Genomic DNA, 12,702 nt, shown 5'->3' on the forward strand with positions numbered 1-12,702 from the left:
AGTTTTTACTTTGAGCTTCAGTGGAATAGGATTTTTCCCCTTCCAGCTTATGAAAAACTTGCATTGTTTGGGGTAGAATAACTATTCCTTGTAAGTATTTTTAATGCATTTTTTTATTCGAATTGTGAAAACTACTCTTGCAAAGGAAATGTTGCCAGAGAATTATAATGATGGAAAAAATGTCTGCCAACCTTCCTTCTGTTGCTCTGCTCTACAGGGGACTTGTTTGGGTATATGCTTGAAGTCTTTTACCATTCCGTAGTGGTGAGGTTTGTGAGAAAGTATTTGTTGCATACAAATACTTACTTTTAAAAAAGCTATAAAACAGGAAAATAGCTGTGAAGCAGGTATTTCATGTAATTACCAACTAGGCTAAAAAAACATATAGAAGGTCATCTCTCGAATATTTGTACCATGTGTTGTGATGTGGAGAAGTAGAAATATGAAAGGTTTTCAGAAAGAAATCAGCCGTAAGCAATGTCAACTTTTGAAAGACTGACATGATGAGTAATTCTGAGTGTTAAAGTGCCTTGCGAGACTGTCCACTGGTAAAACTGTTTGACACAAAAAACTCTTTTTCAAGAGGTGTTTGATTATTTATTGCAGTGTTGGTACTGGTCTTGATACTTCGCTGTGTGGTGTACCTTTTCCAACATGTCAGAAGCACCATCGTAAAGTAGAAAGGTACTTTATGTTGAACTCTTAATTTGTTGCCTTAGTTTTTGGATGTGGATGCACATTTCTAGTAAGTTGATCAAGATCAAATTAATTAAGATAAGCATTACACATGAGAATAAGTCAGTATCACTTTTTAATTCATGGTGGAAGTCAAAGTAAATTCAGGTTCCTTTACTACTGCGGTATAGAGTTAATTTTTTTTTCTTTCGTCTAGGAAACTGGCATTTTCAGGACGATATGTTTTGGACAATAAATACATGTTTTGTTTCCCCCAATTTCATGGAAATTTAGTTAGGCAAGAACATAAATGTTGTGAGAGATCTACAATGGCACTGGGAGTATCCAAATTTCTTGCAAGAATAAAATCTAGTTTTCAGGATTTTGGTGCTCTTCATGAGCTTACTTTAGGTCAGTGTATATTGTGAATACCAGCAGTATATGTTTGATGGCAAGTAGTATTTTCATTGGGATTAGTATTTTAATTAAGAATTTGCAAAGTCTTAATATTAGCTGTGATCTTTTATTGTTTCTGAAAGACACGTCACTAGTTTAAATGACTTTTTCTTTAAAGCAATTGTCAGTTCTTTTAGGGTCCTCAGGGTAGCTTCACACTAGTGAAGCTAGTGAATTCAGACTAGTTTCACACTAGTCTGAATTAGGTTTTACAGCAAGAGCTCAACAAGTCCTGAAAAACTGGGATGACCAAGTGTAGGTCTGGTTGGTAAGTCAGGAGTGAATCACTAAGAGCAGGCATCTTTAACTCACCCTTAACAATGTATTCCAGTGTACAGCTGATGGACTTTTCTGTACTACTGAATACCTGCATCTGCTGAGTCCAGTTATTAAAACAAAACCCTTTTGAGCAGTGTATTTTAAAACTTGATGGACTAAAGATGCTTCACAGGCCCTGGTGTTAATGCACTTAGGAGAGAGCCTGGAGAGGAGTAACAGAGGCCGCAAATGAATAAACAGTAGTAGTAAAATCTGCTGATACTAGAATGTGCTTCATGGATTATTTTATGTTTGTAACTGCAAAAAATATTAAAATAGGTCAAGCACACAGGTAACACAACTTTTGAGTTAACTCAAAAATTAAGCATTTAATTTAACTGAATTTATATTTTATACAAATATGCATATATATGAAAACTTGAATCAGAAGGGCAAGTTAAGATTCAAATTAAGGTCCCACATCATGAAATTGTGTCTAGGTCGAGGAAGAAATTTCAAACTAGTGCACCCTCTTGGAAAAGAAATAGTCAGATCTGGTATGTATTCAGTAGGGTGGCAGCTGGTCAGGCATCCTGTAAGCACATGCAGACTTCCAGAGTGTCTGCACCGCAGCTCTTTTTCCTGAAGTGGGGGGAAGGTCATGAAGAGATGTAGAAAAGAAGGAAGTTGAGAGTTATTGTGGTTTAAATATTAAGAAACGGAAGAAATCTGTAAGAAACTAATTTTTATTAATTCTGCTGCTCACAGAAAAGGTGTGTATATATATATATATAATCTTTATGATTAGTAGGATTTTTGTGGTTTGGTTTGTTTTTTCTTTATCTACTGAATATAAATTAGGTTTTATAGTCTCAAATGGTTCAATATTTTTTGGGACTGTCAGGAGAACTTCAGTCTGAATCGAATCTAATACTCTGCTCCAGCTGAGCAGTTGTTCTTTGTGCATATTGATGTAGCTGTCCATAGCTCTGCAAAAGATTCCAGTGCAGTACTTAATTTTGTAATGTGCTTCTAAAAATAAGTGCATAGTCTTATGTAACACATCTTGTATTGTTAGCACCTAGAGGCTTCATCCCCACTAGTATGAAGTGGAACACATCCCACATAATTTTTGATTGTGGGTATTTACATCTGAAATATTTTCCCTGCCAGTGTCTATGGGCAAAGAGTTGCTTTGTTTCAGGAATGAGTAGTAGTTTTAGGAATATCAGATATCTTGTTTGCTTGGTGAACTATGTTAATCCTTTGCATATCTGGGCAAAACAACGTTTGGAAAGGTATTATATGTATAGTTCAGTAGACGTTTGTTTCCCTAAAGAAGCTCTGTGGATTCCTGCTCACAGGTATGTGCACTTTCTCAGACAGCTCTCACTTAATTTGGCTCCGCACTGCAACTGTGAGAGTTCTGAAAGTCTGTGGATGCTGCAGACATGAAAACAAGATGTTAATCATATTAATGCAGCTTTGAGGGCAAACTCAAAATCTTCTTGAAAAGAAAGGTGACGTTTATGATCAAATTACACTGTTCTGTTAGGCCTTGTACAGTTCCTGCTGTAGTCTTAGCAATGTTTTGATCTCTTTAATGTGGCTTTTTCTCATGCTTTTTGAATTCAGGCTGCAAATAACATGTTGAATTAGGTGATAAAATGCATCATGTCTTGCTGATAGGATGACCCCTGTACGGAACAAACTTCTCATATGTAAATAGTTTAAGGGACCGAAAATTTATCAAGAATTACAGCTTTATTACTGAGTAACTTGGTTCTCATTTTTCACCGCTTGAAGTTGGTGCTATACTTTTATATTAGGGGTACAGCTGAAATTTCAGAGTAGAGGATTGAAAGTTCATGTCAAAGTCTGAGGCCAAAACAGGTAACCATTGTTTATTCTATTAATGTCCTTCTAGAAGTTAATTTTCTGTAGTGTCGTTTACTGACACCCCAAGTGCTTCACTTTACAAGGCTATCCTTTTTCCCAAGAGAACTGGTAGTTCAGTGAAGAATGAATTCAGAGGCGTCTGAAGGGGAAGTTTGATGGAATAGATACTTGTAAAACTAAACAAACAGGTAGTTTCTTGATTAAGCTGCATCTTTAACAATAAATGAGATTTTTGTAGATGCTTTTAATGATTGTTTTATCTGAACAATTAAAATGATTAAATTTTCTACCAATGTTTAGGTCAGGTATCCATAACTTTGGGGCAGGGGAAGTACTGTCAGCCCTCAGATTTTCTTGTCAACTATGGGGGTAATCTGGAAAGACTGAAAATGTAAAGCTTGGTATTTATGACACCAGAAGCCCAAGCTTCAGTGTGAGGGTTACCTTTGACAAAGTATGGTTTGCTTTTGTCCTTCCTGAGACCAAGCAGCATATATACATATTCAGGTAGTCAGAATTTGTGACATTTCTATGTGTATAGGTTTTGTTCTTTGAAAGGCCAAGACTGTGTAGAAAGGTCAAGACTGTGCCCTAATCCTGGTGGAGGAGGCAGACACCATGAGGTGAGGCAAGGCAAGGAGAAGATGGGCAAGGGTGGGAAGCATCCCAGAAAAGAAGAGCCTGTGGAGACCATGCTCTGTTGTTCTGATCCTGGTGTGTCAGCCCAGGCCTAGCCTGTCACTTTGTACTGGGCTTGTAGAGAAGAAATGCAATATTGTTATAGCAAATATGTTCTTCTGTTCTGTTTGGTATTATTTCCTGTTTTTCTTGAATAAGAGTCCAGGGACCCAAATACAAGAATAATGCATTGGTTATGTATTTCAGCATTTTTATGGCCAGTTTGTTTTTTTTTTTTTTTTTAAGAGTATCCCAGAATTTGCTCACCACAGCTGTCTGTCATCTATCTGTCCACTGGTAAGAGAAGACTGCTAATGTGAAGTAGATCCTGGCAGTTGGCATTTTATCACTGAGCCTTCTTGGCCTGGTTTGAGCAGGGCTGCGTCAGGAAACTGTTGGTATCACCAGATTCATGGTTGTTAGGTGAGGGGAGTTTGGTGAAAAGAATTTGCCATTTATTTTTGTGTGGAGAATCCGTACACACGTTTCACTTTAAACACTTAATTGTCCTGTTAATATACTTTGTGAAGTTAGTGTGTTTATCCTGTACTCATCATATAACTTGCTTTTTATGAAAACTTCAGATTTTTGTGACAGATGGCATAACCTCCCTTTCCTGGCAAAACTTTGAAGTTTTATGTGAGGTTTATTCAGTGTCTACCTTTTTGACTTGCAGCTTACAGAATTAATGGATAGTTTCTTTTATTAATTAACACAGGGTCAGAATGAACTCACATCCTTCTAATTTTGCTCTTACCATGGAGTGCTATAAAATTGTGTGAGTATGTTTTGATCCTTCTGAGGTACAGATATTTTGGCTGTGAACATGTTTTCTGTGAAAACTTTTAGTCACTAATAATCGTAGTGATACTCTAAAGTATCTGCTACTGTTTTTACTGGAAAAGCAAAAAGTGCCTAAGACCATGAAAGAATGACAGATTTTGCTCTAGAAGGTAAGCTTCTGAAATTGTTATACATGAAGACCGTTCAAAATAATCCAGTTGTCAGTGTTAAACTGACAAAAAGTGAAAATGGTCTTGCTTAATCAGTTGTCCTCGTGCTTTGTAGTGTCAAACCCAGAAGACATACCAAATTTTGCCTTGGTTTGCAAAAGAAAGTTCTCTTTGGTGGTGTGTTTCTTCTTTGTGAATGCAGCTACCATGGTTCTGCCCACGTTATACTTTTTCTTTTTTTTTTCTCTCCTCTCTATTTTCTGCTCAGAGGTGAGAGTCCAGTGGTGGTAAGGATAAGGGTGCTGTCTTGGAACAGGATAGACAGCTGCTAATAGAATGGGTTTGTTTTGTGTTCCACAGTAAGGCCTTGTCATTCACTGGAAGTGTCACCAGGTCCTGTTCATGTCAGCAGTCTGACTTCTGTGGAAACTGCCAAACTGGCAAAGTAAAAGTGGCAAAAAATCAGAATTACGAATTGTAGGATTACTAATGAAAATGTGTCCCATGAGTAAGAATGAGACTCCTAGTGATACCTTGTAATTACATGTCTGTTATGAGTATCTAATGTAAATTTGAGGTTGGTATTTGAAATTATAGAAACCCTATGCAACACTGGTAAGATGGTAATATTCTTCACATATGGGTTCTTTAATATCAAATGTGCTTTAAAATTTTAGCTATCAGAAGTTTAAATTTTTTTTCACGTAATGTGAGAAGCTTTGAGTTGGGGTAGCACATAAACCTGGAGAGAAGCAGCTGTGTTCCATCAAGTGATGAGGACTTCCCAGTGTTAATAGAGGCGCATGATGCTGAGAACTAAAGTTCTGTCTCAAAACTGGAATTTAGGTAAATGCAAGGCACTCCGGGTAGCCCTTTTTGTCTGCTGTACTCCCAGAATACCTCTTTTTCTATCTTGTGTATTCTTATGATTTGTTGGGTGGTTTGGTTTTATTTGGTTTTGGGGTTTTTTTGTCCTTGTGCTTTTCTTACCGTTTCATCACATCTTTTCACTGACTTTTCATTTCTTCCCCAATAATTTAAGATTGAAAAGTGAAGGTTTGAATTACCTCATTGCTCTTCCTGACTCTTAGTCTTTGTATTGCAATGTCAGACTAGTCTCATTTTCAGTTCATAAACTGAGGCAGATATAGGTCACTGTTTAAATGAGTGTTTCAAGTTTTCTTACAAACAAACCCCTCCCTCAGTACATAACCCTGCTTCAGTGGCTGTTAAAATTGCCAACTCAAGGGAATCTGAATTCAAGGAATGCTGGAATGAAGGTTTTCTTTCTCATCTTAAGTTGAGTTCCATCTGAATGTCACTGTTACACTTTTTTTTGGATAAAATAGTGTTTTCACAGAGCACTCTGGTCTCGTTGCTTAGAGAGGATGCATGGTGTTCTCACTCTGAGGTTTTTCGTTTTTAATCCCATTGTTCAGATCATGCTCTCCAAAATTAAAGGTAAATACGGCATTAATGTTTTCTCTCCAATTTCTTCATTACAGTTTAATGGAAATGCTTTATAATATGTTTTTGAAGAAGTTTTATTTTTATATTGCCTCACTGAAGTGACAGCCATGCATTACAGATAGAGAGACTGAGACACTGGCTTCGTATTTCATAACAGAAATACCTTCATGTAATTTGCAGCTGTGAATAGTTAATGCTTCTCCATAGATTCATGAAATACTTCAAGCCGAAGGCACTTGTGAAAATCTTTGCGTGGCTCCCTCAGCATTACTAAAAAAAAAAAAAAAAAAAAAAGAAAGTACAAACCTTTAGAGACAGGCATAAAATTTGTTTACATATGTGGCATTTAAACATCTTAGCTTGACATGTTTTCTTTCTATAGTCTCTGTGTCATTAATTAGAAAAGGATAGAGATACATCACGACAGTGGTCCATTGGCCGAAAGAATGAGAAAATCCAGAAAGGGTGGGTCCAGGATCTGAAACTCTGCATGCTGTAGTGTGTGGGCCTTTGGGATTCTGCTGTCCCATAAGCACCTTACACATCTGTCTCTCTCTTTCTGTAATTTCGTTTTCTGTTCCTGTTCTGAACTGCAATTCCTTTTCTGGTTTCCTCCTCCCCTGTGTTCTAGCTACCACTCCTGATGGCACCCAACTGGTATTTAAGACAATTACAAGTATTTCTCAGTTCTAGGATGACAGGTCCTTAGCTATCTCTTACATCCACACTATCTCACAGTGGTCCTGTGCAAGCAGGTGAAACATACTGTAGATCAGCAGAGAGTCTGTATGATCTCAATGTAGCACGTGAGCAGGGTGGTGCAGAGCCTTGCAGCTGAAGCAGATTTGAGCAGGTCTTCACTGTAATGGTACACAGTGACTTCCTAAGACAAGAACATACTGTACTTGTCACTGTTGCACACCATTCAAGTACTAGAGCATCCCAACAGGCTAGATTTCGAAATACTTTCAGCTGGAGGGGGGGTATTTTTCTGTTGAAAAACATCCAGAAAAAAACAACTATTTTCACTGCTCTACAAAAGAATAAATTTGATCCCTTTGGCCTGAAAGATGGCTAAAGGTTGTGTTTGGTCATAAAAGGCTTATGTATTCTGTAATTTGGCCAAGCGAATGCATATGGGGTCTTAATGACTAAGGCTGTACAGCACAGTATTACTGCCTGTGCTTTCTGTAACAATTGAAGTTACTCTTAATTTAGTAAAACTGAATCGGTATATTTTCATAGTGTTTTCTTCTTCCAAAGTAGTGCATTTGAAGGCAATTTTAAACAAGGCCGAGATTAAAGTGCATTTCATGTGCATGCAATTTATTGGGCTGTTCCAAACAATAAGAAGAGCTGTAGAACATTTCTTCAAAATCTTTAGTTTAGAAGTGTTGAATAAACTTTGAATTACAGGATTTTTTTCAGAATTCCCAACTTAAAATATAATACAATTTTCAAAGGGAGCTATTTGCCCAAGATTTCTTTTGAAAATGGCTCTGAGTTGCATGCTTAGAAAAAGTATTTTTGTGCTCTTGATTTTTATTCTGTTTTATTTTTTGAAAGGAAATGTCACTTGAGATAAGTTGTATCCATAGGAATATTGACAATTTTTAGAAATGGATTAGAAAGCAGTTAGCTGTTAACTTCATGGTTAAGGAATGACTACCACTGTTTGTGTTTCAAATGAAGATTACATAAAAGGGTATAGGAGGATTATGTCATGAGAAAAAGGGTGAAGCAATTAAAAGTGAAAGTGTTACAAGAGGAGTGAATGTTTGCAGATGAGCTGAAGGTTTTAGTTTTATTTGGTGTGTTCACCTGCATTAAAACTACTGTGAAAATAGTAAAGATGTTTATTTAAGGAATATGTGACTCATTTTCTCCACTTTGTGTTTTACAAGTGGGACTTAATACTCAGACTCAGCTATAAGTCTTTGGGTGTCACCTGTAAGATCCATATTTATCCCACATATCTTTCTCCACTTAGTTTTATTGTTTGAGGTAAAATTGCTGTCTTCTGACTTCAGCTGGGTAAGAGGTAGGCATGAAGGCCTCTGGAAGTCAAGGTAAAGAAATGGAATAACTTGAGTATCCTTGAAAATGCATGCATACAGCAGATATGAGCATTTGCTTTCTGAATGAAGAAGTGTGACTGAAAGAGTATGTGTGTTATGGCAGTGTGTATAGCAGGTCACAGAGACATTGTAAACGTTGCTGTACCCTTTTCCTCCTTTTCAGACTGTGCACGTGGCAATACACATACAGCCAATCTTTATGTTGTGCAGATATGCTGCAAATAATAATCAAGGATTTTCACTAGGATGGACTTCAAATGTGTGAGTTGCTGACATTGCAAGGTGCTGAACTAAAACTTCCCCTCTTTATGCTTCAATTTCCAGTTAGGGATATTTTTTCTTACTCTGCAGGCCTTGTTTTCTGTGTATAAGCCAAGGTTTTGGTAAAAATCTTCTGATGTAAATAGACAGTAAAACTGTTAGACTTGTGGTAAATTACAAGAACCCTAATAAACATATCACTGTAGCAGTGACTATATAATAACAATTAAGAAACTTTTGAATAATCTTATAAAACCCCCATAAAAACCCCAAACCAAACCCTGTGCTACAGTGTATAGTCAGTAGGTTCCCTATGGGATTTTGCATCTTTTGAAGACTGTCTGTGTGTGTCTGTGTGAGTAGTGATTATTGAGCTCTCAAATGAGAATATAGTTAGCATACTTTCCTGTTAGGGATTGGTTCTGGACTCACATTCTCTTCTCCACCACTCTGTCCTCCTTGTGTTGTGGTGCTTGTTCTTCTTGGTGAAGGGCCTGTGTTGAATTATGGTTTGTTTACTGGCTCTTCACAGGCTGCTTACTGCCTGCTTTTTAGGCACAGTGCCTCTGGGATCTTTCCTCTTCAGCCTTCTTTGTCTGGCAAAGCCAGAGTTTGTAGTTGATAAAATTTATTTAGATTCTTTTGGTTGAGAGGTGTGATAATTTCTTAATGTATAATTTTATAGGGATATGTAGTGTTACTGCAGTTTTATTTTTGCAGTTTCAATGTGTGCTTCCCCTTTCAGGTACATATATAAATAGTTGCTATTCCTGACTTAAAAATGTGTGTAAGTTACAGTTCTGTGCTTTTTTTGCCTTTTTTTTTTTTTTTTTAGAGAACCAGAACAGTGTAAATTCGATTAGGTGTAGAACATTGAGAATAAAAGTTTGCAAGCTGCGTAATTTTTGGTTTTTTGCTTGGTCAGTGACTCTGTGTCCTGTCTAATTGTGCCCTTCTCTTGATATCTGTTGTGAGAAAGTCCTTACTGGGCCACCATGCTGACAGTATGAAGTTAACCCATGGTATGTTCTGTGCTTGTAAAAAGCTCCTTAAAATAGGAGCTGTAGTTCTTGTCACCAGTTTCTGTGTCCTAACAAAGTTCAAAATCAGGCTGCGTTGCCTTCCAGTTTTTAAAATTCTTTTTATTGATTTTTTTTGTCAAGTATGTAATATACTCAAGAATCACTGAGTTTTTTTAGTATTAAAATTCATCTTTCTGATATGTTTGTTCTTTAAAATGTCTATTAGTTCTTTAAAATGTCTATTAATTGTAAAAATGTGCTTGATACTGATGGGTTTATGTAAGCTGATGGACTTGTTTATAAACAGTTACTTGAAAATTTTTAAATAAAGAGTTCTGGATCATTAAGAAATGTAATGGAAAAAATTAAATTTTCTGAAAAGAGCTAGATATGTGAATGGTTAAGGGAGCATCTGTTAGGGCAGCAGACATACATTACTCCCGTATACATCACATAACTGACACGTTAATCATGGTGCCCTTCAAAGGAGTGAACTACTCAAGCAATTCCTTTCAATTAGGCTTTTATCTAATTGTGCTAATTAGAAAAGATTGTGACACTCTTTCATACTTTATTTAAAACTTTCAACTTAATTTTCATGTGGTTTTGAAGATTCTTGAAGGGTCAATTCTTTTAAAAGGTGAAATTTCTTTTGTATTACATGTCAGCCTCACTGGACTTAATTTCAGTATTAAAACCAATAGTTTCTCAATATTGCAGTTAAAAAGTTTAATAGTGAAGGTTCCTTTTGTGTGAGTATGTGTGTCTTCATCCTCTTTCAGAGAAGTCTTGAGATGTCCGGATTTTTTTTTTTCTGTTTTTGCTAATTCTTTAGTGAAGAGTATGTGTTTACTCATAATTTGCAAACACGAGTTGCAGTCTCCAAACGGATATGCCATCAGGTATATATTCCAAAATAAGACAGTTGGGGTTTTTTTATGTATGGATTTGTTTTGAGCAATGATATTAACCTGAGGTTGTGGGTATGGTATATTTTTCTTTTTTGCTGAATTAAGCAAGCAGTTCTCAAGTGAACGTCTTCCTTATAGAAAACTTCTTATGGGGAATACACCAAAATTAAAAGTATGATATCCATTTAAAAATGCCTTTAGCTTGTGTCCAGATAGGAGACAGAGAATACTGTCTTCTATTTGTTTCAAATTACACCTTTGTTAAGTGAACACTTTGGATTATTGGGATGCTTAAAATGACATGGCAGACTTCCTAAGTAAGGTTTTGTCTCTAATGTCTCTGTTAGGTCTTGTCTCTAATGTCTCTGTTAACCCTTTAAGTAAGTCTCTGTTGAAGGGTTAACACAGACATTACTTAGGCATTAAGTCTAGCTTTCTGCGGTTAATTCCAAAGAACTTCCCATAGGGTTGTGGAAAGTAAATGTCTGGATCCAGGAGTTCCACTGCTGCAGCCAGATTAGGAGTGGGAAAACAGATTCTGAATCTCCTGTCTTGGCTTTCAGTGTCCTAGAAAGTACTAGTGGTTGATAAACAGGTACCATTAAAGACTGGAAGGAGGGTGTCCCCTGAAAGCTGTTAAATGGTTTATAAAGTGGAAGTTATTAAGCTGTTCTTCATTCTTCAGCTGGTTTTGCAGCTCACCATTCCAAGGGCAGAGAGGAATAAGCTCTGTCTGTTAGAATTATTTTTACTTATTGGTCATTTCTTGAGAATGCTGGTGTTACCATTTATAGCCTGCAAAAGGTGTTTTCTATAGGAAGATATGGTGGGTTTGGCTGAGGTGAATTCGTTTTCCCACAGCAGCCCTCACAGTGCTGTGCTTTGCATTGGTGGCTAGAAAGGGGTTGATAACACCAGCAGTGTTTTGGCTACAGCTGAGCAGCACTGGCACAGCATCAGTGCTGTATCTCTAACATTTCCCCCACATCTGTAGGCTGGGGGGGGGGCAAAATCCTGGGTGGGGACACAACTAGGCCAGCTGACCCAAAATAACCAGAGAGATGTTCAATACCATATGATCAGCTCAGATGTAAAAGCTAAGACAAAGAGGAGGAATGTTGTTCTTTTACAGTGTTTGCCTTCTGCAGCAATCACTACATGTGCTGAAGCCCTGCTTCCCGGGAAGTGGCTTGCTGATGGGAAGTGAAGAATAAACTTGTTTCTCCCTTTTTGCTTCTTCATGTGCAAACTTTTGGTTTTGCTTTAGGAACTGACTTAACTCTAGAGTTGTTTTCCATCTTACTTTCTCTCTCCTGTGCATTTGGGAAGGGAGAGTGATAGAGCAGCTTGGTGGGCACCTGGTGTCCAGCCAAGGTCAACCCATCATAGAAGTGAAAAGCATTGGATGGAGAGATTTTACAAAAAATGTGGGAATTAAGTTTTTGGACAATGTGGGCTGTTCAGAACAGTGTAGTGTTTTTCTCTCTTGGAAGCAAGAGACAGAAACCGTTTATGCAACGTGCTGGTTTCCCCTAGACAGAGATTATGGAAGAACGATATAAACATATTCTGTGGTGTCAGCCTTGCAAGTGAAATGTTGGCTGCAGAGCAGTAGCTTTGATGCAGCCGTGTCTGAGCAAACTATATATGATCACCACCAACAAAGCTTTGGGCTTCCTTTTTCCTTGCCTTCATAAATGCTTTCTGGCAAACAATGGTCTGCCAGCAGAGGTACCTGTATGACAGGGAAGTGAGCAACTAAACAAGCCCGGGAGATCTTGCCAGTCAGTAAACTGGCTAGAAAGTTGCTGTGAGAACCAATGGAGAAGTTGATTAGCAGAGCCTGCTCTGATAAATGTCGAAAGTAATTTTTAAACTGTTCATTGCTAGACAGGCTTGCGAGCACTGCCTTAGGCTCTAACAATTATCTCTGATTTCCAGCAAGGCAGCTGAATTAAAGAGAACTGCTAGATCAGGAAAAGAGGAACAAGTTTCTGAACAGATACTTCGCGTAGTTTGCTGCGTCTTTCTCCAGCTTAAC

At 37.4% G+C, this 12,702-nt stretch overlaps 1 protein-coding gene across 4 annotated transcripts in view; it reads left to right on the forward strand.

Annotated features, from left to right (window-relative positions):
- Positions 1-12,702, forward strand: part of CNOT2 (CCR4-NOT transcription complex subunit 2) — an 82,637-nt gene that overhangs the window by 5,120 nt on the left and 64,815 nt on the right. The window contains exon 1 of one of the 4 annotated variants that reach the window (XM_085044858.1): positions 580-684. The exons of the other annotated variants lie outside the window; for them this stretch is intronic. The gene's annotated coding sequence lies outside the window, so the exon portion shown is untranslated. Of the gene's footprint in view, positions 1-579; positions 685-12,702 lie in introns of those variants that run through there. 4 annotated transcript variants of the gene reach the window in all.

The sequence above is a fragment of the Lichenostomus cassidix genome, chromosome 1Aa, assembly GCF_008360975.1.
Source record: "Lichenostomus cassidix isolate B80296 chromosome 1Aa, HeHo_3.0, whole genome shotgun sequence".
Lineage (NCBI taxonomy): Eukaryota > Metazoa > Chordata > Aves > Passeriformes > Meliphagidae > Lichenostomus > Lichenostomus cassidix.